Here is an 11,017-nt window from a genome sequence, read left to right on the forward strand (position 1 = left end):
AAAGAGAAAGTCTAATGTACATAATCAGGATCAGAAAGAAGACAACATTTTTAAGGACTGGAAACAAAAGAGAAAAATATGGGACTCAGCACTTCCTTAGTGGTCCAGTGGTTAAGACTCCACGCTCCCAATGTAAAGGGCATGAGTTCAATTCCTGGTCAGGGAACTAAAATCCTGCATGCCATATGACATGGCCTAGAATACACATATATAATATTGCAAAAATTATAAAAATTATAAAATATCTAGGACTTCCCTGGTGGCTTAGATGGTAAAGCATCTGCCTACAATGCAGGAGACCCAGGTTCGATCCCTGTGTTGGGAAGATCCTCTGGAGAAGGAAGTGGCAACCCACTCCAGTACTCTTGCCTGGAAAATACCATGGACAGAGGAGCCTGGTAAGCTACAGTCCACGGGGTTGCAAAGAGTCTGACATAACTGAGCAATGTTCTTTATTTTCTTTATAAAATATCTAAGGACATAAAAGAAGATCTGGGAAAATACTGCATACTTAGGAACTGGAAAATCTGAATTTTAATATCTGGTTTCACCTGCACTAACCTCTAACTTTAAGGCAATTTTAATCAAAATTTTCACATACTCTTTTGCAAACTAGATATGCCATCATAAAATTAAGGGAGGAGTATAGGACTAAGAACATAAATTTTAAAATTTTAAGCATTGAGGGCAGGAGGAGAAAGAGGCAACAGAGGATGAGATGGTTGAATGACATCACCAACGCAATGGATACGAGTGTGAGCAAACTCCAGGAGATAGTGAAGGACAGGGACGCCTGGCATGCTGCAGTCCATGGGGATGCAAAGTATCAGACACAAATTATCGACTAAACAGCAGCAACAACAAAGCATCTAAAGAAGAGAAGGAAAGCAAAACTGCGTACTGTGGGAAGTGGTATACAAAACAATAAAGAAATATTTCTCCTTAAAGATGAATAAGGTATGGGACTTTCCTGGAAGTCCAAGGGTTAAGACTTTGCCTTCCAATGCAGGGAGATGTGGGTTCAATCCCTGGTTGGGAGCTAAGATCCCATGTGCATTACAAACAAAAGCCCAAAACATAAAACAGAAGCAATATTGTAACAAATTGAATAAAGACTTAAAAAAAAAAAAAGATGAGTAAGTTACGTTTTAAAGCTAGGATAAAGTGTGTGTGTGTGTGTGCGTGCACATATGCGTGGTCAGTCATATCCGACTCTTCACAGCCCCAAGCCTGTGGCCCGCCAGGCTCCTCTGTGAAGGGGATTTCCCAGGCAAGAATACTGGAATAGGTTGTCATTTCCTACTCTAGGGTATCTTCCCAACCCAGGGATCAAGCTCGCATCTCTTGCTTCTCCTACCTTGGCAGTCAGATTCTTTACCACTAGCACAATCCGGGAAGCCCTAGAGTAAACTAGTGTGTGGTATTGGCAGAGTGATATAAAGATAAACCAATAGAAGTGTGAAGAGTCCATATACACAAGGAAAATTGAAATATGACATAGATGGCATAAAATCAGTAGAGGAAAGGATGAGTTCAGTTCAGTTCAGTTCAGTTCACTCGCTCAGTCGTGTCCATCTCTTTGCGACCCCATGAATTGCAGCAAGCCAGGCCTCCCTGTCCATCACCAACTCCCGGAGTTCACTCAGACTCATGTCCATCGAGTCAATGATGCCATCCAGCCATCTCATCCTCGGTCGTCCCCTTCTCCTCCTGCCCCCAATCGCTCCCAGCATCAGAGTCTTTTCCAATGACTCAAATCTTCACATGAGGTGGCCAAAGTACTGGAGTTTCAGCTTTAGCATCATTCCTTCCAAAGAACACCCAGGGCTGATCTCCTTCAGAATGCACTGGTTGGATCTCCTTGCAGTCCAAGGGACTCTCAAGAGTCTTCTCCAACACCACAGTTCAAAAGCATCAATTCTTCAGCGCTCAGCCTCCTTCACAGTCCAACTCTCACATCGATACATGACTACTGGAAAAACTATAGCCTTGACTAGAGGGACCTTAGTCAGCAATGTCTCTGCTTTTCAATATGCTATCTAGGTTGGTCATAACTTTTCTTCCAGGGAATAAGCGTCTTTGAATTTCTTGGCTGCAGTCACCATCTGCAGTGATTTTGGAGCCCCCCAAAATAAAGTCTGACACTGTTTCCACTCTTTCCCCATCTATTTCCCATGAAATGATGGGACCAGATGCCATGATCTTCATTTTCTGAATGTTGAGCTTTAGACCAACTTTTCACTCTCCTCTTTCACTTTCATCAAGAGGATTTTTAGTTCCTCTTCACTTTCTGCCATAAGGGTGGTGTCGTCTGCATATCTGAGGTTATTGATATTTCTCCTGGCAATCTTGATTCCAGCTTATGTTTCTTCCAGTCCAGCGCTTCTCATGATGTACTCTGCCTATAAAAATTAGCTGGGTGACAATATACAGCCTTGACGTACTCCTTTTCCTATTTGAAACCAGTCTGTTGTTCCATGTCCATCCAGTTCTAACTGTTGCTTCCTGACCTGCATACAGATTTCTCAAGAGGCAGGTCAGGTGGTCTGGTATACCCATCTCTTTCAGAATTTTCCAGTTTATTGTGATCCACACAGTCAAAGGCTTTGGCATAGTCAATAAAGCAGAAGTAAATGTTTTTCTGGAGATCTCTTGCTTTTTCCATGATCCAGTAGATGTTGGCAATTTGATCTCTGGTTCCTCTGCCTTTTTTCTTTTTTTCCTTTTTTTTTATTTTTTAGTTTTCTAGTTTTTTAATTTTAAAATCTAATTCTTACATGCGTTCCCAAACATGAACTCCCCCTCCCACCTCCCTCTCCATAACATCTCTCTGGGTCATCCCCAGGCACCAGCCCCAAGCATGCTGTAACCTGCATCAGACATAGACTGGCGATTCGATTCTTACATGATAGTATACATGTTAGAATGCCATTCTCCCAAATCATCCCACCCTCTCCCTCTCCCTCTGAGTCCAAAAGTCCGTTATACACATCTGTGTCTTTTTTCCTGTCTTGCATACAGGGTCGTCATTGCCATCTTTCTAAATTCCATATATATGTGTTAGTATACTGTATTGGTGTTTTTCTTTCTGGCTTACTTCACTCTGTATAATCGGCTCCAGTTTCATCCATCTCATCAGAACTGATTCAAATGAATTCTTTTTAATGGCTGAGTAATACTCCATTGTGTATATGTACCACAGCTTTCTTATCCATTCATCTGCTGATGGACATCTAGGTTGTTTCCATGTCCTGGCTATTATAAACAGTGCTGCGATGAACATTGGGGTACATGTGTCTCTTTCAGTTCTGGTTTCCTGGATGTGTATGCCCAGCAGTGGGATTGCTGGGTCATAAGGTAGTTCTATTTGCAATTTTTTAAGGAATCTCCACACTGTTCTCCATAGTGGCTGTACTAGTTTGCATTCCCACCAACAGTGTAGGAGGGTTCCCTTTTCTCCACACCCTCTCCAGCATTTATTGCTTGCAGATTTTTGGATCGCAGCCATTCTGACTGGTGTGAAGTGGTACCTCATTGTGGTTTTGATTTGCATTTCTCTACTAATGAGTGATGTTGAGCATCTTTTCATGTGCTTGTTAGCCATCCGTATGTCTTCTTTGGAGAAATGTCTATTTAGTTCTTTGGCCCATTTTTTGATTGGGTCGTTTATTTTTCTGGAATTGAGCTGCAGAAGTTGCTTGTATATTTTTGAGATTAGTTGTTTGTCAGTTGCTTCATTTGCTATTATTTTCTCCCATTCAGAAGGCTGTCTCTTCACCTTGCTTATATTTTCCTTTGTTGTGCAGAAGCTTTTAACTTTAATTAGATCCCATTTGTTTATTTTTGCTTTTATTTCCAGAATTCTGGGAGGTGGATCATAGAGGATCCTGCTGTGATTTATGTTGGAGAGTGTTTTGCCTATGTTCTCCTCTAGGAGTTTTATAGTTTCTGGTCTTACATTTAGTCTTTAATCCATTTTGAGTTTATTTTTGTGTGGGGTGTTAGAAAGTGATCTAGTTTCATTCTTTTACAACTGGTTGACCAGTTTTCCCAGCACCACTTGTTAAAGAGATTGTCTTTACTCCATTGTATATTCTTGCCTCCTTTGTCAAAGATAAGGTGTCCATATGTGTGTGGATTTTTCTCTGGGCTTTCTATTTTGTTCCATTGATCTATATGTCTGTCTTTGTGCCAGTACCATACTGTTTGATGACTGTGGCTTTGTAGTAGAGCCTGAAGTCAGGCAAGTTGATTCCTCCAGTTCCATTCTTAATTCTCAAGATTGCTTTGGCAATTCGAGGTTTTTTGTATTTCCATACAAATCCTGAAATTATTTGTTCTAGTTCTGTGAAAAATATGGCTGGTAGCTTGATAGGGATTGCATTGAAAAGAATAAAATACTTAGGAATATATCTACCTAAAGAAACTAAAGACCTATATATAGAAAACTATAAAACACTGATGAAAGAAATCAAAGAGGACACTAATAGATGGAGAAATATACCATGTTCATGGATCGGAAGAATCAATATAGTGAAAATGAGTATACTACCCAAAGCAACTTACAAATTCAATGCAATCCCTATCAAGCTTCCTCTGCCTTTTCTAAAGCCAGCTTGAACATCGGGGAGTTCACGGTTCACGTATTGCTGAAGCCTGGCTTGGAGAATTTTGACCATTACTTTACTAGCATGTGAGATGAATGCAATCGTGTGGTAGTTTGAGCATTCTTTGGCATCGCCTTTCTTTGGGATTGGAATGAAAACTGACCTTTTCCAGTCCTGTGGCCACTGCTGAGTTTTCCAGATTTGCTGGCATATTGAGTGCAGCACTTTCACAGCATCATCTTTCAGGATTTGAAAGAGCTCCACTGGAATTCCATCACCTCCAGTAGCTTTGTTCGTAGTGGTGCTTTCTAAGGCCCACTTGACTTCACATTCCAGGATGTCTGGCTCTAGGTGAGTGATCACACCATCGTGATTATCTGGGTTGTGAAGATGTTTTTTGTACAATTCTTCTGTGTATTCTTGCCACCTCTTCTTAATATCTTCTGCTTCTGTTAGGTCCAAACCATTTCTGTCCTTTATTGAGCCCATCTTTGCATAAAATGTTCCCTTGGTATCTGTAATTTTCTTGAAGAGATCTCTAGTCTTTCCCATTCTGTTGTTTCCCTCTATTTCTTTGTATTGATCGCTGAAGAAGGCTTTCTTATCTCTTCTTGCTATTCTCTGGAACTCTGCATTCAGATGCTTATATCTTTCCTTTTCTCCATTGCTTTTCACCTCTCTTCTTTTCACAGCTATTTGTAAGGCCTCCCCAGACAGCCATTTTGCTTTTTTACATTTCTTTTCCTTGGGGATGGTCTTGCACTCTATCTATCAGATCTAGGCCCTTAAATCTATTTCTCACTTCTACTGTATAGTCATAAGGAATTTGATTTAGGTCATAACTGAATGGCCTAGTGATTTTCCCTACTTTCTTCAATTTGAGTCTGAATTTGGCAATAAGGAGTTCATGATCTGAGCCACAGTCAGCTCCTGGTTTTGTTTTTGCTGACTGTATAGAGCTTCTCCATCTTTGGCTGCAAAGAATATAATCAATCTGATTTCAGTGTTGACCATCTGATGATGTCCATGTGTAGAGTCTTCTCTTGTGTTGTTGGAAGAGGGTGTTTGCTATGACCAGTGCATTTTCTTGGCAAAACTCTATTAGTCTTTGCCCTGCTTCCTTCCACATTCCAAGGCCAAATTTGCCTGTTACTCCAGGTGTTTCTTGACTTCCTACTTTTGCATTCCAGTCCCCTAGAATGAAAAGGACATCTTTTTTGGGTGTTCGTTCTAAAAGGTCTTGTAGGTCTTCATAGAATCGTTCAACTTCAGCTTCTTCAGCATTACTGGTTTGGGCAGAGACTTGGATTACTGTGATATTGAATGGTTTGCCTTGGATACGAACAGAGATCATTCTGTCATTTTTGAGATTGCATCCAAGTACTGCATTTCGGACTCTTTTGTTGACCATGATGGCTACTCCATTTCTTCTAAGGGATTCCTGCCCACAGTAGTAGATATAATGGCCATCTGAGTTAAATTCACCCATTCCAGTCCATTTTAGTTCACTGATTCCTAGAATGTCATCGTTCACTCTTGCCATCTCTTGTTTGATCACTTCCAATTTGCCTTGATTCATGGACCTGACATTCCAGGTTCCTATGCAATATTGCTCTTTACAGCATCAGACCTTGCTTCTATCACCAGTCACATCCACAGCTGGGTATTGTTTTTGCTCTGGCTCCATCCCTTCATTCTTTCTGGAGTTATTTCTCCACTGATCTTCAGTAGCATATTTGGCACCTACTGACCTGGGGAGTTCCTCTTTCAGTATCCTATCATTTTGCCTTTTCATACTGTTCATGGGGTTCTCAAGGCAAGAATACTGATGTGGTTTGCCATTCCCTTCTCCAGTGGACCACATTCTGTCAGACCTCTCCACCATGACCCACCCATCTTGGGTTACCCCACGGGCATGGCTTAGTTTCATTGAGTTAGACAAGGCTGTGGTCCAGTGTGATTAGATTGACTAGTTTTCTGTGAGTATGGTTTCAGTGTGTCTGCCCTCTGATGCCCTCTTGCAACACCTACCATCTTACTTGGGTTTCTCTTACCTTGGGCTTGGGGTATCTCTTCAAGGCTGCTCCAGCAAAGTGCAGCCACTGCTCCTTACCTTGGATGAGATTAGTACTTCTAATTCCCAAGGAGTTATGAAATGGTCAAAGAGACCGAAAAGTTTGCCTGAGAAAGGAGTGTTTGGTCCACACATTTTGCCCATTTCTGGTCGGTTCCCAAAGGAGACATTGAGTGCCTCTTGGCATTGGCAGGTCGGTATAAATCCCTGACGTATGAGATCACTGTGGAACCACAGAGCAGGGCTCCTTACTTGCTTCATGCAGGGCATGTCATTCATTCACACAAGCACACTGTAGAGTTAGTAAAGCACCGCAGAAAATGTGTTCTCTAAGAGAACAAAGAACTATTGCTCCAAGCATCCTTACCTTGTCCTGAAGGATCCCAGACAAGCCCCCAAGATGAAAGGCTGTTGTTGAATCACGCCGGGATTCTTGGCCCCCGGAGGAGACGAATTCAATCCGGGGCCAGAGACGAGGCTTGATCACTCAGAGCTTTTGTGTAATAAAGTTTTATTAAAGTATAAAGGAGATAGAGAAAGCTTCTGACATAGGCATCAGAAGGGGGCAGAAAAGAGTGCCATGAACTCGCCAGTAAACACTATTGGTGCAATGAAAATAATAATGGAAAATAAATGTAGATTTCTACCTCAGATCATATGAAAAATGTATTTTTTCAACTTTATTAAAGTTCTAAAACTATTCTGAAAGAGATGGGAATACCAGACCACCTGATCTGACTCTTGAGAAACCTGTATGCAAGTCAGTAAGCAACAGTTAGAACTGGACATGGAACAACAGACTGGTTCCAAATAGGAAAGGGAGTATATTGTATACATCAAGACTGTATATTGTCACCCTGCTTATTTAACTTATATGTAGAGTACATCATGAGAAACACTGGGCTGGAAGAAGCACAAGCTAGAATCAAGATTGCCAGGAGAAATATCAATAACTCTTAGGGGAGAAAGTGAAGAACTAAAGAGCCTCTTGATGAAAGTGAAAGATGGGAGTGAAAAACCTGGCTTAAAGCTCAACATTCAGAAAACTAAGATCAAGGCATCTGGTCCCATCACTTTGTGGCAAGTAGATGGGGAAACAGTGGCAGACTTTATTTTGGGGGGCTTCAAAATCACTGCAGATGGTGACTGCAGCCATGCAATTAAGATGCTTACTTCTTGGAACGAAAGTTATGACCAACCTAGACAGCATATTAAAAAGCAGAGACATTACTTTGTCAACAAAGGTCCACCTAGTCAAGGTTATGATTTTTCCAGTGGTCATATATGGATGTGAGAGTTGGACTAAAGAAAGCTGAGCACCGAAAAATTGATGCTTTTGAACTGAGGTGTTGGAGAAGACTCTTGAGAGTCTCTTGGACTGCAAGGAGATCCAACCAGTCCATCCTAAAGGAGATCAGACCTGGGTGTTCATTGGAAGGACTGATGTTGAAGCTGAAACTGCAATACTTTGGCCACCTGATGCAAAGAGCTGATTCACTGGAAAAGACCCTGATGCTGGGAAAGATTGAAGGCAGGAGGAGAAGGGGATGACAGAGGATGAGATGGTTGGATGGCATCACTGACTCAATGGACATAGGTTTGGGTGGACGCTGGGAGTTGGTGATGGACAGGGAGGCCTGGTGTGCTGCAGTTCATGGAGTCACAAAGAGTCAGACACGACTGAGAGACTGAACTGAACTCTCCTAAACACAAAAAGTAAACTTTAAAACATCAAAATTTAAAAAAATAATAAAGGAAAATATTTATCATCTCAGAATAATAAAGACTTTCTTAAAAATCAGACAAAAATATGATAACCATAAAGATAAAGATGGATAAATTTGACTAAATTAAAGGAAAAGAAGACTATTCAAAAAATACCTTAAATTAAGTGAAAATGAAACAGAAGGAAACAAAAAAGTCATTGACCTGAAGAGACTATTTGCAAAACACATAACCACCAAAAGATTTTTATCCAAATATGTTAACCAAGCAAAACAAAACTCCTGCTTGCTACGGAATAGCAGTCAGTATTGAGGCTGCTAAGTACAAAGAACTTCATTTGAAGGTCTTAAGAACTGCAGTTTGGGAGACACAGATTTAGGTAAAATTAAAAGAGTGTTCTGGAGAAGAATAAGAATCAGGGCTTATAAAGGTAAAGGTCACAGGCTACTTAAGAATTATGATTGAACCTGAAGCAAGGTAGAAAATACTTGTCCTCAAGGGATAGGCTGTCACGAGTTATTTCAGAGTAAGAGTCTGATAAGTATCTTAAGTTTCTGCAACATTAGGCAGAAGTTCTGGATGGCTACGTTAGAACAAGAAGTGGTCAAAGTTCAAGTTCTATTGGCCTGAGACATGCCTGAGTTCTACTTCCTCAATGGCCTCCTGGCTCCATTTTAAGGAGCTCCCTTAGCAATACTGACTCCATTTTTACTTTCTTTTCATAACCAATGAAACAAAGTCCAAGAACCTAGTAGAAAAGTGAGCATAGAGTATGAACAGAAAATTTACAGACATGAAAATCTGCACGTGTGCTAAGTTGTTTCAGTCGTGTCCGACTCTTTGTGACCCTATGGACTGTAGCCAGCCAGGCTCCTCTGTCCATGGGATTCTCCAGGCAAGAATACTAGAGTGCATTGCCATGCCTCCTCCAGGAGATCTTCCCAATCCAGGTATCAAACCCACGTCTCTTACATCTCCTGCATTGGCAAGCGGGTTCTTTACAACTAGCACTATCAGAGAAGCCCATGAAAATCTGAGTACAAAATAAATTTATGGCAAGTGAAAAGAAAGTGTTAGTCGCTCAGTCATGTCTGACTCTTTAGAAACCCCATGACTGTAGCCCACCAGGTTCCTTTGTTCATGGGATTCTCCAGGCAAGAATACTGGAATGGGTTGCCATCCTCTTCTCCAGGGGATCTTCCTGACCCAGGGTTGGACCTGGGTCTCCAGCATTGCAGGCAGATTCTTTACCATCTGAGCCACCAGAGAAGCCCCAAATTTATGAAAATGTTAATCTAATTAGAAACTAGAAATAGACAAACCAAAACAAGAGACTGGTATATTGGTATTACACCAATCACACTGGGAAAATTTTCAAAGTCTGCTAATGTCAAGTATTGGTGAGGCTTGACACAAGGGAAATTCTTACACTGCTGGTAAGAGCCTAAATTGGGACGACTGCTTAAGAGGACAATTTAACAATATCCAATAAAAAAGAAAAAAAGATTTATTTCATTTGATTTGGCCATTAAACTTCTAGATAAACAGTCCAGAGAAACTCAGGAACCAGTATACAAGGAGATTTATACAACACTGTTCAGAGACGTCATAAAAGTGAAAGAACTGGAATCTATCTGAACACCCATCAATCAGAGAACAAGTAGCTGTCTACTCACACAACGAAGTACTTGTTAGAGAAATTAATAAACCATGTCTAAATCTTAAAAATGTGTGTGTATGTGTGGTGCTCAGTCGTGTCCAACTCTTTATGACCCCATGGACTGCAGCCCACCAGACTCCTCTGTCTATGGAATTTTCCAGGCAAGAATACCAGAGTGGGTTGCCATTTCTTACTCCAGGGTATTCTCCTGACCCAGGGATGGAACCCGAGTCTCTTTCATCTCCTCCACTGAGGCAGATTCTTCACTGCAGAGCCACAAGGAAGGCTAATAATGGGGGGGGGGGAGAGGTCACGTAACAATATGTGAAGTTTATTATTAATGTAAAATTTGGAAAATACAAAAATATAAATATAATTGATGAGTGGTTTTTTTGTTTTGTTTTTTTGCCCATGCCATGTGGCTTGTGAGATCTTAGTTCCCCAACCTGGGGTCAGCCTGGGCCCTCAGCAGTGAAAGCACAGAGTTCCAACCACTGCACCCCCAGGGAATTCCAAGGACATAAAAGCATGCTTCAAAATGAAAAAGAGGATATTCAGAGTGACAGTTCCAGTAGGAGATAAGGAGCTTGGTAGCGGTACTCAGATGGGCTTCCCAGGTGGCGTTAGCGGTAAAGAATGTGTCTGCCAATGCAGGAGACGCAGTTTTGATCCCTGGGTCGAGAAGATCCCCTGGAAAAGGACACAGCAACCCATTCCAGTATTCTCGCCTGGATAATCCAGTGGACAGGGGAGCCTGGTGGGCTACAGTCCATAGCATCGCAAAGAGTCAGACATGACTGAGAATGCACAGGTGAGCATGCAGAAGGAACTTATTTAGGTAATAGAATAGAAATTTCATCCAGGGGGTGTCAGTTTGGCATCTGGTCCCTTAACTATCATACTATACAGCCCTGCTGGCCTATAAATATGGGAAAATGCTAGTATTTGATA

General features: G+C 41.4%; 1 non-coding gene across 1 annotated transcript; it reads left to right on the forward strand.

Annotated features, from left to right (window-relative positions):
- The first annotated feature begins 253 nt into the window (after positions 1-253).
- TRNAC-ACA (transfer RNA cysteine (anticodon ACA)) lies at positions 254-326 on the forward strand. Its single transcript has one exon. It is a non-coding gene; the product is annotated as a tRNA-Cys (tRNA).
- Positions 327-11,017: the final 10,691 nt, after the last annotated feature.

This window comes from Ovis canadensis, chromosome 23 (genome assembly GCF_042477335.2).
Source record: "Ovis canadensis isolate MfBH-ARS-UI-01 breed Bighorn chromosome 23, ARS-UI_OviCan_v2, whole genome shotgun sequence".
In the NCBI taxonomy this organism is placed as follows: Eukaryota; Metazoa; Chordata; class Mammalia; order Artiodactyla; family Bovidae; genus Ovis; species Ovis canadensis.